The sequence below is a fragment of the Triturus cristatus genome, chromosome 6, assembly GCF_964204655.1.
Source record: "Triturus cristatus chromosome 6, aTriCri1.1, whole genome shotgun sequence".
NCBI lineage: Eukaryota > Metazoa > Chordata > Amphibia > Caudata > Salamandridae > Triturus > Triturus cristatus.
This window is the reverse complement of record NC_140589.1, coordinates 1,542,926,562-1,542,949,841: the sequence shown is the minus strand read 5'-3', so window position 1 is coordinate 1,542,949,841 and position 23,280 is coordinate 1,542,926,562. Positions and strand designations below refer to the sequence as shown.

The window sequence follows — 23,280 nt, the reverse complement described above, 5'->3', positions numbered from 1 at the left end:
TAATTTTTTAATGACAGTGACAGTGACTGAGTGACTGTATTATTATCTAGTCTGGCTTCAATGTATGTGAGAGTGTGTCAGGGACCAGCCAGGGCCGCGGCGCAAGCAAGGAAAATTGTCCACGTTAGTTACCGCGTAATTTAAAAGGACTATTGCCTTGAATAGTTACTTACCAAAACATTGGCGCTCCTCCTCTCTGAAGACTATTCTACAAAAGGGTGGTTGTTTGCGGTGAACCACGACAATTTGACAAATCATTCAGTACAAACTTAGAAACAGGAGTACAGGAAGAAGGAGGGTTCGGAAGAGTGATGAATCCGGAGATGTAAAGGGCGGGACTGTTCGGGCTGGACTGTTCCCATGAGGCACAGGGTCAGACTGATTTGCATATGGCCATGTCTGAACTGGGGTGGCAGAGTGGGCTAAAGAACGGTGATGGATCAAACCCAGATCTGTTGACTGGGTGTGAGTGTTTGATTGGTTCTGATGCTCCGTCCCCCTTGAGTACATCCAGGTGCTCTGTAGCCAGTGTTTGAAGCCAGCCGTAAATGGCTTACTCGAAAAACCAGATCTTCATCTTCTTGCGAAAGTCAAAAAGATAGGAGGTGTGTTGCTAGGCTGTTTCAGGTTTTAGGAGCCAAGTATGTGAAGGCATGGCCCCCGGCTTTTGTGTATGCATTGGGTGTATACTAGTAAGGAACGGCAGAGCAGAGGTGTTTGAAAGGTTGGCGGAAATATTCTTGCTCTTGCCGTGATCCAGTTCGCAAAGTTTTCCACCGCTTGATCTGTGTCGTCGGTGGTGGTGGGTAAGCGGGAGTTGAGAACATTGGTCCATCGTTGCTCTGATACCTATGACCAGTTGCGCTGTGTTTTGCTGGCAGTGGAGGCGGGGGTGTACCGCATCAATTCTGAGATGAAGAAATGGACGCAGTGATGATCGGTCCAGGTGATCTCCTCGGTGTGGGTGTATGTTACTCTGTTTCTGGCTGAGAAGATCGGGTCGAGCGTGTGTCCTGCTCTGTGGGTGGGGTCGGTGACAAGCTGCTTGAATCCAAGGTTAGCCATACTTTCTAGGAAGTCAGATGTGTTGGCGGCATAGGAATATATACAGGTTTGATTCGATGGTGAAAGGGGCGAAGACATCGGGGATTACGTTGCAGAAGGCAGGGCAGGGTCAAGGAGGTCTGTAGGTGAGGATTCCTATGATGGTGGTTTTGCTGTTCATTTGGAGTCGGAAGTGTAGGTGCTTCATGATGGGGTGGAGCCATCTGTGGTAGTTGAGCATTCAAAATTCTCTTTGTAGATTATGGTGATTCCTCCGCTGTTTCTGTTGGATCGGTCTCGGTGAGCAATCTTGTATCCTTCGGAAGTGGCTGTGGCAATGACCGGAGCCGATGCGCAGATCAGCCAAGTTTCTGTGATTAAAACTACGTCCAGGTTGTGAGTTGTGATGGTGTCCCAGATTGCTGTGGTGTGTTTTCTGAGTGAGCATGCATTGCTGAGCAGGCAGTTGATATTTCCGGAGGTTGGCGTATGCCTTGTTGGTGGGTGTGTGTGACGCAGTGTGGCTGATTGGAGAGGTGTGGGTGGTATCCTCGGTGACGCAGGTGAAGCACCATTTCCAGCAGGATAAAGGGCCTTCAGTGGTCCAGGGGGAGGCATGAGCGCAGTTGTTGTTGTTCTGGCATCCGGGGTTCAGGGCTTGAAGTTCGTCTGATGAGAAGTGGTGGCGGTCCATGGGGGTAGGGGTCCTGGAGCTGGGTGTGGTTCAATTGTGCGTGTAGTGTGCCCCCTGCGCAAATCAACTGCGTGGTTGCGCTGCGGTCTCCATGCAGTAGGGTGACGGGGAGTTGGAGAGAAGGGGAGGAAGGGCGTGACGGAGGCCTGCGTGGGGGAGGTGACAGATCAGAGGAGGGGGACCAGGAGGCAAAGCGCGGGGGACCTCTTACCCGTTACCCATGGCATAACACCAGGGGGAGCGCTGGTTGTGCAGTCGGCTGTGAGCAGGAGCGGCGGCAGAGGCAGACTGGGCCTCCTGGGTAATGGGCCGGAAGGCAGGCACAGAAGAGCACGCTTAGTGGGACAGGCTGCCAGGGCCTGAGGGTGCACTGCAGGGAAGCTAGCTGCAGAGGAAAGAACAGGTGCTGGCGAGGCAGAGGGGCAGATGCTAGGTCTGGCGCAGCAAAGAAATAGCGGGGTGGCAATGAGGTTGACTTACCTAAAGACTGCAGCAAAAGTGGGGAGGCCCAGTCCAGCCTCCTCTGGGCTCTGATGGGTGCAGACGGACCCGCCCTTGGCCCAGGTGCCATCCACGCATGTCCCGTGATGCGGTAGGGGGTACCCAGTTAAATAGGGCTGGAGAAGCAATAACGGTGGCAAAACAACAGCAGGACTACTCCGAGTAGAGGTGGCTGCTGGGAGTTGTGGTCTTGCTTGGTGGAGGGTCTATGGTAGTCGGGCTGGTGGCGCAAAAAAGGTGGCACAGCAGAAGCAGGACTACTCCCAGTAGCGGATGCTGCTGGGAGTTGTGGTCTTGCGGAGGTGGAGGGTTTATGATAGTCCCGCGGTGCAGGAGGAAGCGCCCAGTTAAATAGGGCTGATGGCGCAAAAAAAGTCAGCAAAACAGCAGCAGGTCTACTCCCAGTAGCAGAGGCTGCTGGAAGTTGTGGTCTTGCGGGGTGGAGGGTCTATGGAAATCCACTGGGTCTGGAAAGCCCGAGCAACAAATAAAGATGCTTTTAAATTCTATGTTTATCTTGTCACATTGCTTTAGAAAGATGTTTCAACATTTAGCGATTGTCATGAGGAGGAGTAGTGTGAGCACCTGCAGTGTAACATGCAGTAAATCATTCCTGACCCAGCAGAGAAATAGACCTAAACCAGCAGGGGACCAGCCCCATGCAGCATTTCCAACAATTATGGATTTATCTGTTTTAAGGTCGAGCATTCAAGACCTCTTGTATATACTTCAGCATATACTTCGCTTCTAGGATTAAAGCCATCCCCTTACTTTTCATTTGTTTCAGTGTCCTTTAACAATCTTTGCTGGCTAGTGGTCAGTCCTGCCTCTTTGTCCCTCCTTTTGCTCTTTTGTTTACTCCCACAGAGCAGGGACTAAGTGCTGTATTTTTACACTTTGGTCCTTTATCTCTTGGTTTGAGCGACTACTTTATTATTTCTTTCCTGCTCGTTTTACACTGTGGATGCTTCAGGCCCTTAGCTGCTTGCATTTTATTGCAGCATTCCTCCCTTCCACCTCCTCACAAGCTGGAAATGACCAGCTGTTGTGCTCCAATCAGACCTGCTGCAACACAGTGTAAAATGACAAAGTTTTATTGGCTATATCAGTCAATACTTCGAAAAGCTCGTGGGTAGTGTCCATTCTATCCGCTGCTGACCGCGTTCACCTGTGAGGAGGATGAGGAGTTTGCCCGCGGTCTGCAGTGTGAGCAGTCCTAGCGGAGCGAGCAGAGCGAAGCCGGAGCCGGAGTGCCGCTGCGATCAGAGCCGGTGACGGTGACAAGAGCCGGTGACAGGAGGAGCTGGGGTTGAGCAGAGTTGCTCCCCAGATCCCCCTCCTCTCTCACTTTCTTCACATCAAGCTGAGCGAACGGATCCGGCGACTAGAGCCGTTCCCGCTCCCACTCCCCCTGCTCTCACTTCGAGCCGAGCCGAGGCAGACACAAATTTGACATGAAGGATACCTGTAGGATACCTGTATGTATTCACTGGAGCAAGAACGAATCCCCTCCCAGCGTTGATGAGCACGCGTGTACATTGTTGCCGGGTTGGAACTGGTTCGAGTCCGGTTCGGTCCGGTGCCGGTGTCCGGCATGGCAATTTCAGCTATTAGCAATTCAGCAAATCCCCCAACCAGACCGGACCCTGCCCGCAACACCAACACCAGGATTCATCAGGAATCACCAGGCCAACAATATAAGGTGGGTGCAGCGTCCTCTCTGCGGAGCTTTACGGATGTGCGGTGAGCATGGCCGCCATTAGGTGCGGCCGCAGAGTGTGAGCCCAGCGAGACCCGCAGAAGCGACCCAACTAGGTTGGGTGCGTCTTGGGGTGCGCCAGTGTGCCCTGCTCCCGCCCTGCCCCGCTCTGACCCTGCCCCTTGCTCTTGCCTTGCCCTGTTTCTGTCTTGCCCCTGCCTCTGCCAGTTGCCTCGCGCCTTGCTCCACTTACCCTTGCCTAGCTCCTGCTCCCACAACCCCCTCATTTCAATGCCACCATTCACACCAAGACATCAGATATTGGACACTTGGACATTGGACAAGCTTCTATTCATAGAGCTACACCAGCCTTGTCTGGTATAAGCGATAAAAGCGGTAAAAAGGGCGAATACGGCACAAGAGTGCCACCAGCGCGGGGTATTAGTAGTTACTAGAAGATAGAAGACCGCCATAACCGACACTGCTGAGGTTGAGGCGGGGTTGGAGTACGGGATGCGTGAGAGCGAGCATAGCTCTCTGACTGCCATTCTCCATCCTTTGGCCACCGTCCTGCAAGCCTGCACGCTCTGTACGTGCTGTGAAAACCAGGCAATTAAAGTAACGGTTGGAAAGTCCCCACAAAACACAACGCAACGCAAACACATGAAGGTACAAGAAAGTAGAGAAGAAAGGGGGCGTGGCCAGCAGCCGAAGAACATGGCCGCAGCCTAGGGAGGCTCCGAGACCCTCTACTTTGCCCCGTCGATCCGATCATTAATCCGGCAGCCTAGCCATCTGAAATTTGAGGCTGAGGTGGCGGAGGGCCCGTAGTGACGGGCGAGTGAATCCGGACTCGCTGGGAAGACTCATTGAGACGGTGGCGGCGAGTTGTCCTGCAGCGGCCTAACAGCGTAGCAGTGAGCCGGGCCTAAAGTTCATAGCGTATCCGGAGGAGGCAAGTTGGCGCATGCGGAGAGCGGGGGTGCGGGCGGAGAGCGGCTGGAGGCGGAAGGAGTGAAAGCGGCATAAACACCTTACTGGAGTGCGCCTTATAACGCCTTCAGGCTCTGACTCCAGTAGAAAGGCACGGTAGGCGCTGAGGTCTTACATCTCACCGCCGCTTCGCGGGCCGCAGGCGCCTCGTGCTGCTGCGGGGAGCGGACGGGCGCTAAAGATATTATCGGCAGCTCCCCCCACCCCCCGCTGTGACTCATCATCTTTCGGACTGCTTGTTACTGACGCCCTGCTTCGCTGCAGTGTGTACCCTTAAACTGCCGATATAACAGTGCTGTTGCGCATACATTGCTGTGAGGCCGTCGGGGAATAGCGCAGTTTGGCGCCATTTTCTGCTGCATAAAAAAAAAAAAGAGATCGTAGGCCAAGGTGTCCTAATACTACAGCGTCCGTATTAGTGGCGAGTAGGAGTGACTTTTCTGAGGGCAGCACTGTCCCAGACAGAGTGCGAGGTGGGATTGTGGGAATAGTGCAGGGGTGTGAAAACCGACAGGCCGCGTGGGCCATAATCGCCCGCAGGCAGGCAGCGGTGACTAACGCTCCTGGGCCCCCCCCTTGCTCTCGGACATTGAGTGCACGCAGGCCGGGCGCCACAATGAGCACCAGAAATCCCAAGCGCCCCAACCAGTCCAGGTTGGACAAGTATGCATATGCGAAAATGCAGACAGACCCCTCGTCCACGGATACTCCTTCTCCAAATGGGGCTGGTGTAAATGACAAGCATGAAGTGACTTTACAGGACATTATGACCACTCTAAACAAAGTGGATTCACGAATAGGCACTTTGGCGGTGGATCTTGCCCTAATTTGCGCTGACTTCAACAAAATGTCCAAGAAAGTAACAGAGGTTGAAGCTACTACGGCAACGCTGACAACCGATTCGACCACCATTAAAAAGCAAGTGCAGCAGCTCATGTCGGATATCAAATTATTGGCGGCAAAGCTGGAGGACCAGGAGGGGCGATCACGACGAAACAACATTCGCATTATTGGCGTGCCGGAACGGACAGGTGGCCCGGCCCTTGACCTGTTTGTTGAGGACTTAATCACAACTCACCTTCAGCCTCGAGGACTGTCCAACTACTTCTCCGTAGAAAGAGCACATCCGGTCCCTGGAGGTAGACCTAAGCCGGGGGCCCCACCACGCCCAGTATTGGCCCGCATTTTTAATTTTAGGGACGGAGGTGTGATATTACAAGCTGCCCGTACTGCCCCTCCATTACGGATAGACAATGCAACCATTACAGTATTTCCAGACTACAACGCCGAGGATTTCTTGAAATTAAAAGGGTTCTCCGTGATCGGGGAATCAAATACTCAATGCTTTTTCCAGCCAAATTGAGGGTGGAAGCTGAAGGCAAAGCATGGTTCTTCCTGTCACCAGAAGAAGTCCAGGAGTGGTTGGAGGGATGGCGTACGGCCACCCGAACGGGAAGATCAGGAGGAGATGACACTAGAAGCAACAATCATGAGATGGGAGACGAATAGGAATAGGCCCCTGTAACGGAACTTGCACTATGGTCCAGGGAATTAGAGGCAGAATGAAACACAACGATGGCCCGGCTGGCATCTGAATGTGTACCTGGCCCTCGGGATAAGCACGCTGTTACCAGCAGAAACTGTCGAGGCGCTGGTGCACAAGTCCAACAGAAGACAAAGCTTTTCTGCCTACCCATGAGAGCAGGGACCAACCATGACGAGAACAATGTATCCTTGCGTAACTTGACCGACTTGGATGCATAAATAATGGGGAAGGCGATGATTGTTACAGGTTTGGAGGGGCTCTGGGAGGAGAAGGATGTCTACTCTCACCCCCGCCAAATGGTAAATGGGAAGGGTAATAAGCACTCTGCACAGTTGGGGTGGCGGGAAGTTCTGAGTCCGTCCAGCAGGGAGGCAGGGAGTGGGGTGGATAGGGGGGAAATGTTCTATTGGTATTTTGTGTTCTTCGTAGTGATTGTTATGAGGGCAAATATGGCACACTATTTAGCTGTAATGGTTTGTTTGATATGCTGTGAAAGTGATCCTATGACAATACATGTTACCCATGGCAAAAAAGGATGATGCAGGCGCAACAAGGGTCTAGTTCGCAGACACCCCAGGTGTCCCCCATAACTCCTCTGTCGTTGATTACATGGAATGTACATGGGCCTGGGAGATAAGATTAAAAGGGGCTTGGTTTTACAATATTTAAAGAGATGTGCACCGGTGGTGGCCCTGATACAAGAGACCCATTTGGTGGGCTCCGCCTGCAGGGCGATGAACCGCTGGGGGTTTCAAATGGTGGCGCACTCTGAGTCCTCTTCTGGTTCAAAGGGTGTCGGTATTTTAGTGCGTAAACACTTTCCCCTAATAATAAAGCAAACTCGGACAGATGACCAGGATCGATTTGCAGCTATTACTTGTCAATGGGGAGGGAAGATGTTCAATATAGTGTCAGTGTACATCCCTCCAGCCCTCCATTCAGTGGCCCTCCCAGCACTTAGTGCATTTCTATTGGATCTCCCAACTGGGAAACTACTAATTGGTGGGGACTTTAATACTATAGTTGACGGTACCCGGGATCGGCACCCTTCAAAACTGAATGTGGCAGGCACTACACGTATGGAGGGATTTCTGGACGCCCTTGGGCTTACGGATGCATGGAGGTATAGACATCCAGAAGCACAACAACACACTTTTCAGTCAGGGGTGCACAATAGTCTCTCTCGAATAGATAATTTTTTTACAGCTGCAGATAGGCTTGCAAATGTGGTCAGCATTTCGGATCATTCTCCGATAACATTAGCAGATACGAACCATCACAAGGCACGACAACGTGTCCACCCCGTGTATCCTGGGTATCTGCGTGTTCCCGAAATTTCCAAAGACATTGTTACGGCAACATGTCACTACTTTCAGGAAAACGCCTCATCAGTTCAGTCTTCTGGTACTCTTTGGGAGGCGTATAAAACGGTGATCCGTGGTCAGGCCATCTCATCTATTGTAGGTCACAGGAGGGAGAAGCAAGCGGAGCAGGACGCCATAGAATCAGAATTGGATAATGCTACTGCTCAGCACGCACAGAATCCGTCCCCAGAAACATCCCAAACCTTATGTAATAAGCAATGTGAATTTAGGGAATACCAGCGAGAGATGGCTAAGGCTCGACTACAGGCTACGAAGCACAAGATATATGAAATAGGGGATAAGGCAAGTAAACTTTTAGCCTGGTTTGATAAGAAGGAGCGAGCGCAGCGCCCAATAGCGCAGCTGCGCACTTCGGATGGTTCCCTGACGGCTGCACCGGAGGACACAGTGAATACATTGGCAGAGTATTTCGAAAGGGTGTATGAGTCGCAGACGACCATAGAGATGGCTGAGGCTCAAAATTATATTAAAGATATCCATATGACTAAGCTGTCCCCAGAGGCGGCCCTCGCCCTGGAGGCTGACCTAACGATCGAGGAACTGCAGATGGCTATCGGCTCCCTGCAATCCGGAAAAGCAGTGGGACTTAATGGGTTGCCCATTGAACTACATAAAAAGACTGCCAACACAATTGCCCCATATCTATTAAGGATGTATCATTAGAGTCTGGAAGCAGGGGAGCTCCCGCGAGATCAGCGAATGGCCACCATAGTGACGATCCCAAAACCTGGTAAGCTCCGCGAGGAATGCACTTCCTATTGCCCGATATCGTTAATTAATTCTGAAGCCAAAATATTGGCCAAACTTTTGGCAACATTGCTGACCCCACATCCCCACATCTTATGGCCCTAATTCACCCGGACCAGTCCGGATTTATGCCCTATAGGAGCACAGCTCTCAACTTGAGTCGGCTGCATGGAGTGTTGGCTCGTATGCCATATATTCAGGAACCAGCGGTTATCCTTTCCCTCGATGCGCGAATGGCATTCGACATGGTAGAGTGACCATATCTTTGTGCAGTCCTTAGACACTTAGGCTTTGGCCCCAAATTCTGTGCTTGGATACAGTTATTATACACTAAACCCCTAGCACATGTAGTGACCAATGGTCATATCTCAAGAGATTTCCCGCTGATGCGTGGAACCTGCCAAGGATGTCCATTATCCCCATTACTCTTCGCGCTTGTGTTGGAACCGCTGGTGGCATGGATCAGGTGGGAACCAATGATTCAAGGGCTCAGGTGCACACCGGACTGGGAAGACCGCATCTCCCTATATGCGGATGATGTGTTGTTGTATCTAACATCCCCTAGACGATCCATTTTGGTGTTGCTAGACATTTGTGAGATATTTGGTCGGATGTCTGGATACACCATCAATTGGTCCAAATCAATTTTATTTATATTACATGGCCCACCACCGGTGATTCCAGAGAATTGCCCGCTGCAGATCACTGAGGTTACCTTCAAATATTTGGACATATATGTCTCGCCCAGGCCTGACAATTTTTTTCAGAGAAATCTAAGGCCCCCCCTTGGAACGGTTTAGATGTGACACAACGGTCTGGTGCTATTTACCACTGTCATTGCTGGGAAAGGCAGCGCTGTTTAAAATGATGGCACTTCCGCGTTTTTTATATGTTTTGGAGAATACCCCGTTTCGCGTACCACCAAGCTACTTTAAAACAATAGCGACAAAAGTCTCTAGTGTGCTATGGGGGAATAAACCTGCACGTATAGCACAAGATAAGTTAGTCAGGAGCTGGTATGATGGCGGTATAGCCCTTCCAAATATACAATTGTACTATTGGGCAGCTCAGTTAAAAGTAATTAATTGTTGGATGCATGCCCCCCAGACTGACCCAGCGTTTCAGGCAGATCGGCAAGGAATGGGAGAGGAAGGGGTCATGTCAGTGCTTTACAACAGAAACAAATCCAGACTGCTAATTGGGCCAACTGCACACACAGTTAGTATATGGTATACGGCGCATGCCAAATTAGGATGGCAGGGGGTCATCACGCAAATGACACCATTCTTGACTTCACAACGGCTTGGGAGACTCAGAAACAGTAAAGGCTTTAGTAAATGGGATGCCATAGGCATATCAACGGTGGGTGATCTCTGGAAGAAAGGCGAAATGGTCACGTTTGAACACCTAAGGGCTTAGTATGAACTTGCCTCCTTGGAGGTCTTCAGGTACACACAGATCAGGCATGCACTGCAGGCAGTTCTAACTCCAGGCATCACCCTACCAGAAGCTACTCCACTAGAAGATAGATTGCTGACTGAATGTATGCAGAAAAGGGCCACCTCCTTCACTTATCGTAAGTTAGTCAACAACTTGCCAGACCCCATACTGGCACTTAGACAAAAATAGTCTCTGAATCTGGGAGAATTTGATGACTCTGATTGGTAAGAGGCACTATTGTCCACTCGTGAGGTTGCAATACCTTCACGATTAAGGTTGGTACAACTAAAAATACTTCACCGTATATATTACACTAGAATGACCCTTTATAAAATAGGGACGGCTTCTCATCGGTTCTGTCTGCGAGGGTGTGGGGAGGAAGGTATTTTCCATCATACTATATGGGAGTGTCCGAAGATTATGACATATTGGTTTCAAATAATGAGGACTGCATCACAAACTGTGGAAGTGTCTTTGACTCCGGAACCAAAAAGATGCTTATTAAATATGTGGGAACCGAATGATCTGAACCATTCAACGCAGGACTGGGTAACATTGGGACTGATGTTTGCTAAGTGAAACATTGCGCAGAGGTGGGGTTCAGGGGAGTCACCTACATTGCAAGAGTGGTGGAAAGACATGGATGAAGCTATGGTGGCGGAGAGAGCGGCATATGTACATAGAGGGTGTCCCCAAAAATGGGGAAGAGTTTGGGGAGTCTGGAACAAATTCAGAGGATATATATGTGAACCACCAAGCATGGAGACTGATCACATGTCCGACTAAAGGGGGTGGGGGGGAACCGAAGTCACTGTAATGTTTGTGGGATCGTTTCTACTGCCATGGGTAGGACTGATGTAAATGATGTCGCAATTATATGTGCCAAGGGAAGATGAAGAAACTGTAACCTGTGTGACTTTATGATGCCCTAAGTTTACAATAAAAAAAAAAAAGAAGAATGTAGAGGAGAAAGTAGAGGAGCACAGGAGGTCTTGGTGCATTCTCCATCATGAGGTCTGGTAGGAAAAGGGGCCAGCCTGTGGTCCCTGTGCGCAAATCCAAACAAACGGGAAAGACAACACCAAGTACTACAAAACTGGTCTCGCCCTCCAAGGAAACAGATGCCCCCTGCGGCCTGGCACCACAGCTAGGGGTGGGCAGAATTTGCGTAGTCGCATTACGCAAAGTTCCGTGAAACAGTAAAAAATCTACGCGAGCTACGCAGAATTCCGCGAGCACGCGGAATTGCTTGTTCCGCCCGTTCGTGGTGCGTTTTTCCTGTTCGGGAACGCGGATGTCCGATGGTGTGTCCAAGTGACGTGTTCGCGATCACACACACTTGCGGGATTGCGCGGCCGGCTACCAAGGGATAGAAAAACTCATCGGCGAATGCAGGGATCCCAGTAAGTCGCTCCCACGCATGAACACGCATTTTGAAAGCTCGAACAAGGAAAAAATGCCGCTATGCCCCGGATCATGGAATTTTTGGAAATCCCGCATTCTCCGCAGAACGCGGAGTTACCAAAATTCCGCAAATTCTACGAGCGGAGCGGAATTTTCCCCCAGGCCTAACCACAGCGATCAGGAGGTCACCCACCACACCTCTATTAACCAAAAATTTCCTCAAAGTTCCAATTTTTAAAGGACCCTGCATCGTCTATATTCTCCTCCAGTGGCACAATTCAGGGCCTTCATGATCCTCTACTCCCCTTACAACTATTCACTACATCAGTCATGGTACAAGCCACGGAGGAAACTCCAGCAGTCCATCTAGCAGTCCATCCTGAGGTCTCCCCGCATGTACCACACAGAATTTCGGAAAGTAAAAAAAGCAGCTCAACTGAACCACAAGCGGGGGAAGCCGCATTGAGGGTAGAGGAGTATTCCACCTGCCAATCTTTGCCCACTTGCACTCTCATCTGTACCGCCAAAACTACAACAACCGCAACAACTGACCACAATAAGCAGAACGAAGTGCAACTATTACAAGCGACAATGACAAACGATGGTAAGGGCACAAATTCAGGGCACGACGAGTCAAGCAGATTTCATTCGAATCGCTCTCCCAAATAGCAGTATAAGATCCAGCCTCAAAAAGACTCTAAAAAACGTACTTATAACTTGTCAATACAACCCGAGGCAATCACACCTGCAACCGCACATTTGAGTCCAGAAGTGGAAATAAGGGGGAGGGCTGTAACCCCCAAAGAGTCAGTTGAAACTATTGAAATCTCACTGGATTCCAGTGGAGGTGGGCAGGATCCAGTCGCCTCCCCCATGCCTTCTCCTACCTAGGATCACAGGAGTGGGCGGATCTAGTTGCCTCCTATGCCCTGGATTCTCCGGAAAAACAGCCTCCGCTTACTAGTGGAACTGGCACCATTCAAGAAGGCAAACAAGGCAGTGACCTGGAAGGAGCGATCTACAACCCAATCTTACCCCAAAGCCCTCTTATCCCCATTTCTACTTTAAGCTCACCATGTCAAACCGGGAAGCCGGCATCGAACACATGGGACATCCTACTAAACATAATGCAATGAACTGTCAATGTGTTACACTATCAGTCAGACAAAATGGACCTGCAGTTGACTTTAGTAGACAGACTGGCTCTTTTTGTGGGGGGATAGATGAGAAACTGGGTAAACTAAACCTTCTAATTAGCAGAGCTCAGCAGGAAGCGAAACTGAAGTGTAGTTGTGGTCCTATCATCGACAAACTATCGTCACTTTCCTCAATTGTATCCACTCTCATAGAGGGCCTGCCAAAGGGCCCAAACCAAGAGGTATTAAAGGTAAATCCACATAAAGTAGGGCTCAATGAGTGATCAAAAACGGATCCTGCTGTTCAAAACTTCGCTGGCACAAATTGTACGAGTAATCAAGAGGGCAGCTCGGCCCTTGGGACCACTTCATCAGCCAAGGAGCAAACCCTAACCTAGAATGCAAAGCAATGTCGTCAACTTAGGAGAAAAGGTCGTAACAAAACATCTTCCTCGAGCCTTACAAAAGTCTACCCTCTTTTTGCAACAAAAACACCACATCACTTAGCGCCAACGCATGTTACTTCAGCACAGGCCCTTGTAGCTGACGGAAGAACTAACCAGCTAAAGGAAATCCACTTTAAGGAAAATAAGGACGCGGCACAAGCACGAATATTATCTCCTGGGGGTAACCTTGTCACCACCTAGCAGCCAAATGGACACCCAAGGCAATAGGAAAACTAAAGACGGACAGAAAAAGGATGATAGTACAACCAGCCAGCCACCACAATCAACTGAGGAAAGGGAGCAAATTCTCATGCATGGTCCAAACCAGGCATTGGCTGCAACCTCAAACTTACTTATGCCGCTCCCACAGGACGCCAACCTCAAAACATCAACCATGCCAAATGATCCTCCAACGTATAGGATCATTCAGGCTTCGAGCCAGGCACCAGGAGCAGTAAATCAAAAAAACGGCGAAACCCGGAAAAGTCAACAATGAGGCGCAGGGAGTTCTTTATGAGCCAACAACAACAACTGGGCACCAGGGCCCCTCTGCAATGCGAAATCCAAATAAAAACCTAGATTGCTGTTCAAAAGCATCCACAGGCCCCAGGTGTACAGATCCCCCAACTCCGGATAATCTCAGTGGGCAAACTCAGCAGCCCAATAACATCGTCCGAGACAGTCACTTGGGGTTAAACTCTGCAACAGCCTCTTTAGCCAATCAAGATAGGAACTCTGCTATTACACTCTTTACGCCAGAATATGACTCGAAAGGCCCTTTCGACATACTTAATAGAGGGAATATCCTCCAACTCCTAGGTGCAATACCAACACTAAAAGGCATTAGCTCAACGGACCTTTTCTCAATAGAATTTATAAAGTCAGACAAAGCACAAGGCAGGGAATCCACTAAAGCAACATGAAGGTCCACCGACATCGCAAACAAAGTTCTGGAAGAACAGGAAACCTTTAAAGCTTGAGGGATAAAATCCTCTGTGTATCATAACATAGGATATCCACTCCCTTTGCTTGTTAGATCACGAGAAGGAATGCCCTGCTACTGTGTCAAAACATCGTCGGTACTCAGGGGAGCCCGAGGACGGTTGCCTCACAGTGAACAGGCGTCAAACTCACAAATGAGCACTTCGTTTAACAACCTCGCTGATTCTGACCATCTTCGGATTGCTAAAACCGTCAATACATCTAGCCATCGACAATGACAGAGCAACTTAATGAGGAATTGAGGAAATCTTGAATCACCTCTGAGGTTATATTCATGGAACATTAATAGGCTGACTAACAAGGCTGGAGATGCCGAGTTCCTTGTTTACCTAAAATCTTTTGACATCCTTTTCCTGCAGGAAACATGGCTAGAGGAGCCATTGCAAATAGAGGGATATATTTGCTTCCACCCTCCTGCCGTAAGGAAATGCAAATATGGCCGTCTATCTGGCAGCCTAGCTACATACATTAAAATTAAAAAATTCACAGTGCGCAGGAACTGCCTTCTCTCCTCCCAGCTGTAAACTCTATAAAGGCTCAACTCAACTTCAGAGGAAAAAAGGAGGAGGTGCTGCTGTTCAACATATATTTAAATCCGAAAAGGAAAAAACAGGAATCAAAAATTCTAATCGAACATCTGCTTCAACCAATGAGTTCACATATCCCACTAAACCTTATTCTGTCCTGCGACTTCAATCAACACCTCCTAGGCACCATTCAAAATGAAGATACCCAGGTCTAGTATTTTCATTGGAACATTCCAACCCAAACCCATAGCGATTATGGAAGAACCTCTAAGAGAGGTTTTGAGCTGCTAGAAGAACTTGAGCATATTGGTGCTAAATGGAAGATTTGCCGATGACTCACCGCCAGCCGCCTCTTTTCACATGGGACACGTGACTTCCACAATTGATTACACCCTAGTGTAATCCATTTTTTCAACATATAATAGGCTACTGCCTAGGAGACAAAGGGGACAGTGATCATCGGCCCCAGGAAGTCCTAATTCAAGCACTCCCAGACAAATCAATTCCAAACCCAGCAGGTATACACGCATGTAATTCCATAAATTTAAAAAGAATCAAGTCATACACAGCAAATTCTAGGGAGGTGCTCTTGGCAGCAAAACAACAGCTAAATGAGCTTGACTATCCAACTGGAAATCCCACCTGTATATGGGAAACCTTCCCGGCCTTGTTTGCGAACAACCACTCATCTGTAGTCCGATACTTTCCGTTCAACGATCTTATGGCTGCAAGGAAGGCTACAAGTGCACAGATGTCCATCTTGAAATGCCTCAAAAAATCAGTGAATAAATTACTGAGATTACTGAGAGTATGCCCGGGGGATAAGGACCTACTCCAACAGCTCCGCAATAGCAAGGCGAACTTAGGAAACTTAAGTGGGACACGAACAGACAAAATGAAAATTAATTCTGGGCCAAACTCTATTACGATTCTAAAGCAAATATTAGTGCCCGATTCTGGTCAACGATAAATAAAATTTTACAACCAGCACATGGCGGTCTAATATCGCATATCACAGAAAACACATGGACATCTTTTTTAGAATCTAATTTTAACCAACAGGTATCCGGATCACTTGCTCTCAAGGACAACCAGCCAGCCTTTTTAACCCAAACTGTGATGACTGATGTGGTCGAGGCTAATGAAATCGATGCCACCATAATTAGGGAACAAATCTCTAAAGGGAGGAAAGAAAGAGCACACGGTCCAAACAGGATTCCATCTGCTCTTTTTAAACAAGATCCAGAATAGTGGTCAGAAACTCTGACTCCTCTCTTCAACGCTGTTAGACAGTTTGGGTGCCTGCCCGCATCATGGAAGGGCTCCATTATTTCACTAATTTATAAAGCTGGAGACAAAACCCAATCAAAAAACTACTGCTTGATTGCTCTGCTAGATGTCGAGGCAAAATATTTTGCGGGTAATCTACTAACAGAGCTGCATGAATGGGCATCAGAGCATAACATAATTCCCCCTTGTCAGACAGGGTTTTCCAGAGACAACAACAAACCTATGAGCAATGTCACTACTTATTGACAAGGCAAAATTAACCAAACAAACTCTACATTTCTGCTTTGTGGATTTTAAGGCAGCATTTCGACAAAGTCAACAAAGCTAACCTGTGGAGGAAATTGGCTCTCTGGGGGATTCCTCCATCTCTTTTGAATCTTCTGATACAATTACACTCCAACACATGGATACAGGTTAAGCTAGGCAACTGCTCCTACCTTTCGAGGCGCATACCAACAACCAAAGGTTTTAAACAGGGTTGTGTGCTTGCACAAACTCTTTTTAACCTTTATACAGCAGATATGACATCAGCACTAAGTGCCTGCAATGCGCATGCCCCTCAACTAGGGGCAGAAGCCATTTCCAGTATGTCATATACGGACGACATTGTTTTAGCAAGCCACACTCAAGTAGGTCTGCAACGGCTACTTAACACATTGCATGAATATGCAGCTGCAAATTGCCTGGAAGTTAACATTAACAAAACTACAACTCTGACAATCAATGGGAAAAAATGGTCTCACTCTTGGTCCCTGGGATATACTCAAATTGCGAATTCCACCGAGTACAAATACTTAAGTGTCATAATTGATAAGGGTGGCCAATTTGTGAAACAGCTTGAGGGCATAAAGAGGAAAGGGATGCTGATTGCGACAACGCTAAGGCTACTTAAAACAAAACTGACTGGACCAACTTTTTCACCATTGCCTCGTGTTGTGCAAGCAAAAATTCCACTGTCAATCACCTATGGCAGCGAAGTGCTGAGAGGCAGGGACGCCATACTGCTGGACTCCACCCTGGCAAAGGCATACAGAGTTATGCTAAAGCTCCTGTCATATACCTCTCCAGCACAGATCTGACTCGAGTTTGGACTAACGAAGCAACTTCTCGCAAGGCGAGGCTCGTACATCAAGTGCTGGCATAAAATCAAGAACTTGTCCAGGAACACACTGAACCACCGGCTCTGGCAGGAACTGTGTAATACATCCTTCTCACCAACCGAAGCCTACTTGGAGGAATCACTGGCCACTACCGGATTAGCCGACTTATGGGAAATTCCAACAACGCACTTGCACTTTAAGGATATTGTAAATAAGGTTATTATGAAACTTTCCCTCACAGAAGACCAAGCCACCTTTTCACATAGGAGCCATGCATGGATGACTCTGAGCAGCTACAAACTATTTGGGCCACAGGCATACTTCGAACTGTGGTATTCCAGGAAGTCAAAAGAATCCTTTTTAAAATACAGGTTAGGAATCCTTTCAGCCATACCTCATCTTCCACCGTGGCTGAGAGAGAACTGTGGGAAATTATGCAGGCTATGCGGAGTCGGAAATGAAGATATTGAACATTTGATATGCTCCTGCATTAAGCTAAAAGAGGAAATGGCAGACCTCCTAATAAGCCACTTTAATGAACAAGGCGTACGTACCCGGAGACAAGCGGTACTTGCCTGCTTTAACCCAAGTGACCCACATTTAAATGGGAAGCTAGTCAAGTTCTTGATATTAGCAGCATCTAAACAAGGCCCGGTGGCATCCTGCGTGAGAACAAAAACAACAAAAAACTTAAATCCTTCCGAACTGAAATCTGTGCACAGACTCCAGAGGCTTAGAGCAAAATGGACACATTGGGAACTCTGCTCCTTTCGAACATTCCTGCATTTTTTAAAAATATAAGGTTTTTATAAGAGTACTGACTGAAAAGGCTAATTAACCAAAAATGTTTTATCAGAGTGTATTATTGTAATGGTTTTAATTAATCAAAAACAATAATTTTATTACTTACTTACTTACTTACTATACTTAACTTTTGTTTTAATTTTGCCAAGTCTTCTTTTCTCACTTTGCCTGCACACCTTCCTCTGTAACAAAACACAAGACTGGCGAAGGGCAGAGGAAGGCGTGAGGGCAAAGTGAGAAAAGAAGACTTGTTTAACCGTGCACTCTATTGAGAAACCCATTTCCTCTGCACAATGCAGGGCGTGTGTACAATTCTTATTTTATCGACTCGAGGCACTATACGGTGCAGAGGCCCGTATTTTCGGAGGGTGTATAGCGGTACGGCGGCCTGCGATCTTTTAGTGTCTTTATTTACCTGAACATGTGTCCATGAATCAAAGGCCAGCAGTACAATGGCGCCGAGTTGTTTTCAACGGGTATTGGTGCAGGCAGAAGTGTACCACAAGCTTGGCCCATGTGTGGTGCCTCAGCAGATGTTTAGGTCTCGCCTGACCCAGCGCATGCACTGGTCTCGCGAGACTTATTGAGAGGGCTCCAAAAAGTGCTACCAGGCCAGCCTAGAGCTAGAGCTACAGTGCATGTGTGCGGGCGTGCGCGCCGCGCTTTACTGCGATTACTTTCACTTTCACGGCCGCACGGCCGCTTTGATGATTGATCGTGATCGCGATTGCGATCACTTTCGCGGCCGCACGCCCGCTTTGCATAGCCAATAGGTCTCGCTTTTGGGACCTTATAAGTATTTAGTTATGCAACTGTTGCATGGCTAAACACTTATAAGGTCCCAAAGGCGAGACCTATTGGCTATACCAATGCTTGTTTTGTTTTATAGAGCCGGCTTCGCTTGTTCGGCGAGACACAGGAAGGGGCAGGAACGGCTCGCTTTACACACACTTTAAAACTTCAAAGGAATTTCTGCTGATAAAACAGGAACTTTGAACTACTGTTTGTTTCTATTACATAGACTTTAATTTATTTGCATACGGGCTGGAAGTTGTGAAATTAAAGGAATATGTAGGAGTATTTTTCCTATCTGCATTTTTGACTTCTCTCTGGCAGCAATGTATCAAGAAATTAGTGGTGTTTTTTTGTGGGAAGCCATGACTCGGAACCCTTCCGGAAGGTGTTTGAAGAAGCGCCTACTGAGAATATTGGACGTTTGCAAGTTGGATTAAGATTTGTTCCCTATACATACATTTGTTTAAAGTCTGCTATTATTTTAGACGCTACATATAAGTAAAGCAATTAAGATTTTTAATGTTTCCTAAAACATGGGGTTCTCTTTTTAAAGCTAACTAGGAGAACTCATTTGTAACTAAGTAAAAGATCGGAAAGCATTCTCAGAAGCAGCGACCCTACCAGTGGGGGTACACCGACTGATAAAGAAGAGTCTCCCCTGATAGCGTGTCTGAAAATCAATTGCACGTGATGGTTGTCAATTTCAGGGGGGGGGGGGGGGGCTTTTCAGAAACAACAAGATGACAGAGAAGACTTTCTCCGGTAAAATCAGACTCTTTCAGCTTTCACCTCGCAATCTTTGGATTTAATTGATATTGAAAAATGCCTTGTTTTTGAAATATTTTTTGTAATAAAAGATTAGGCGTTCCAAATAAATACACCATATCTCACGAACCATAACAACATGGGGCAGCTAACCTGTTTGTTTTAGGGAACAGCCAGATAGTAATTTTATTTTTATAATTCTCGGTGATTGTTTAATATCTATTTTCCATAGGTTGATCCAAATCTTGCCATTCTGTGTAGCATACCTATATGTTTAGTGTGACACACAACACCACACAATACACCGCCACACAACTCAACACCACCCAACATAATTACACGCCACATAATACCACTCAACACAACATGATTCAACTCCACGTAATTACACACTACTAATTACCACATAAATACACCCCGAAATAAAACCACTGTGTCACATAGTAAAAATCCAAATAGATACACTCCAGATCATGCCATATCATTTTAATCAGCATAATTCCACTCATCACCACAGTTTTACGCCACACAATTCAACTCCATACATTTCCATTCCACACCACATAATTTGACACCAATCCACATCATTCAACTCAACAACACAATTACATATTACACCACATGCTCCAATCCACACCACAGAATTCCACATCATGCCACAAAATTCAACAGCACACCACATAATTAAACTCCACTACATACCACTCCGCAGCACAAAATACCAATACACATAATTACTCTCTAAGCCACACAATGCCATTCCACATAATTCCAGTACACTTAATAATACATAATTACTATCCACATAATTACACTGCACACCATGAAACATAATTCCACTGCAAAAATCCACTCTACACCACACAATTCCATGCCACACAATTCCACAACAATTCCAATCCAACCCACATAATTCCACTCCATAACACATTAGTTAAGGACATTGTCTATTTACAATGCTAATAGCTCTAACTCTTGCAAAAGGGAGATTTATTGGCTTTGCCAATACTTGTTTTCTTTATCAGGGCTCAGCCCCTGCATGCTGGGTAGGATGCTCCTTTTTAGGTCTCGCTTGGCGAAGAGCAGCGCATGTGCTGCTCTCGTCAGAGAGACCTTTTGGAATCGATTCTGCCGAGGGCTTGCATGCACACGCCTGCATGGACAAAGATGGCGTGCTTTCATTTTAAACAGTGCACGCGCGACGGACCCAGAGTTGAAGGAAGCCGGCGTAGGAGACCGAGCCTCGAGCAGCGCCAGCGTCAGCGCCCTCCCTGTCACAAAAACATTGTTACAGAACGTAAGCAACACCACAACCTCACTGGAGACTGTGGGGCCGATTCACACAACTAACTTAAGACAAAATCCTAAACTTACTACTTTTGGCATTCACAGACGTTAGGATTTTGTCTTAAGTTTGTCTTAGGACAAACTTAAGACAGACTTAAGACAGACTTAAGACAAACTTAAGACAAACTTAAGACAGACTTAAGACAGACTTAAGACAAACTTAAGACTAAATCCTAACTTAAGTCTGTCTTAAGTCTATCTTAAGTCTGTCTTAAGTTTGTCTTAAGTCTGTCTCAAGTCTGTCTCAAGTCTGTCTCAAGTCTGTCTCAAGTCTGTCTCAAGTCTGTCTCAAGTCTGTCTTAAGTTTGTCTTAAGACAAACTTAAGACAAAATCCTAACTTCTGTGAATACCAAAAGTAGTAAGTTTTGGATTTTGTCTTAAGTTAGTTCTGTGAATCGGGCCCTGTGTCTGAAAATAAAAACATTGCATCCTTCTTTTCTTTTCTTTTTGCACGCGCCGTGTATCAAAATAATTTTCAATGCATTTGAAAGAATAAGTTACTTTGACGCACTTAAAATGGCCATTCAGTGATGCACAATACGGGGAAATTTGTATTTCATGTCCTCTGCACACGCCTGCATGGACAAAGATGGCTGTTCTCGCCATCCGTCCAATGCAGATAGCATGCGCGTGCCCCTACGGACTGTGGACAGTCCGCTGCCATCTTGTTCACGCCGGCTTCCTTCAACTCTGGCTCCGGCGTGCTTTCACTTTAAACAGTGCGGGCCGATTCACAGAACTAACTTAAGATAAAATCCTAAACTTACTACTTTTGGTATTCACAGAAGTTAGGATTTTGTCTTAAGTCTGTCTTAAGTCTGTCTTAAGTTTGTCTTAAGTGTGTCTTAAGTTTGTCTTAAGACAGACTTAAGACAAACTTAAGACAAACTTAAGACAGACTTAAGACAGACTTAAGTTAGGATTTTGTCTTAAGTCTGTCTTAAGTCTGTCTTAAGTCTATCTTAAGTTTGTCTTAAGTCTGTCTTAAGTCTGCCTTAAGTCTGTCTTAAGTTTGTCTTAAGACAAACTTAAGACAAAATCCTAACTTCTGTGAATACCAAAAGTAGTAAGTTTAGGTTTTTGTCCTAAGTTAGTTCTGTGAATCGGGCCCTGCGTGCGTGACGGACCCAGAGTTGAAGGAAGCCGCAGGAGACAGAGCTTCGAGCAGCGCCAGCGTCAGCGCCCTCCCTGTCACAAATAAAAACATCGCATCCTTCTGTTCTTTTCTTTTTGCACACGCCATGTATCAAAATAATTTTCAATGCATTTGAAAAAATAAGTTACTTTGACGCACTTAAAATGCCCATTCAGTGATGCACAAAACGGGGCAATTTGTATTTCACATCTTCTCTTTTTTACTACTTCACCTTTCGCGGTATTAAATCCATCATTCTAACTAATTTGATGTGAATTTGAGCACGCTCACCTGTAAACAAAGCGTCTGAGGTGATGCGCTCTCGTGCGTGCGCCCTGAAAATAACACGCGCCAGGTATTCTTAGTCACCGTCTTATTTCGCTCAAAATCGAAACTCTGTGGGGGTTTTAGACCTTTTGTTGCATTGTCTGGAATTCATTTTAAAAAACGGAGATGCACACTACAGCAGCGCCCAAGTCCCACGGATTGCAAAGCCTCTCTCTCTCTCTCACCCCCCCCCCAGCCTGCCTCTGCTTGTCTGTCACTGGGAGAGGGTTGAGGGTGGTTTCAACTGCCAGTTTGTGCCCTCAGCTCCCATCAAAGCCATAGTTGTTGCTTATTTATCTTACGCCACTAACAACCACAGACAAAGCCAATAGTCCTGGCTTGTTGTAGGTGTAATGTTATTTGTTGTATTATATATCTGTGTGCAATGACAAAAACAGCGAAATACCAGTCGGCCGCTCACTATGCTATGCACAGATTTTAAGCTTAGGCGTTTCAAGCCACTCCCATAATTACATCGGCCATGCCCCTTTGAGAGCCCCCCCGTTTGTTCATTCCACTTAAACCCCTGTTTGTGATATTTAGAGACCACAACGGCAGCTGCAGGTTTCATGGACTGTGCACTGGGCATTCATTTCCACACAAAGATTGAGAGTCAGCATTGAATCTGCAGCCGCCTAACGCTGCAGAGTTGCTGTATTTTTGATTTTCCAAATAGACTTTGAGTTGCAGTACCATGTGACAGCGCTATTAAATGCATTTATTTTCCCTGGATTCCAGTCCAATCCAGCTTCACCATCCGTGTGTCATTCCGGCAGGAGAGTTATTTATGTCTTACACATTCCCCGCTCAACGTTTTGAAAAGATATTCGACGGGCAAGTTTAGACGGCAGTCCTATACTCACGCAGAAGGCAGTGCGATGTGCAACTGAAGACATGCGGCACTATATTTAAACAAGCATGAAAAATGCAGTAGGTCTCGCCTTTTATTAAGTTAAAGCCATTTGCTTTGCTATACAATACCATTAGCAAAGCAAATGGCTTTAACTTAACCAAAGGCGAGACCTGTTGCATTTTCAATGCTTGTTCATCTAGATGACTATTACACTAGTAAAATTCAGGGGGCAGGTCCCCATGCCCCACTGCTTTCAAATTAACTTCTTGCACAGTGCATGGCTCTTCCTAATAGCCAAG

General features: G+C 47.1%; 1 protein-coding gene across 1 annotated transcript in view; it reads right to left on the bottom strand.

Moving 5' to 3' along the window:
- The window catches only part of LOC146821647 (uncharacterized), a 1,582,729-nt gene that overhangs the window by 1,386,131 nt on the left and 173,318 nt on the right, over positions 1-23,280 (bottom strand). The window lies entirely within an intron of this gene.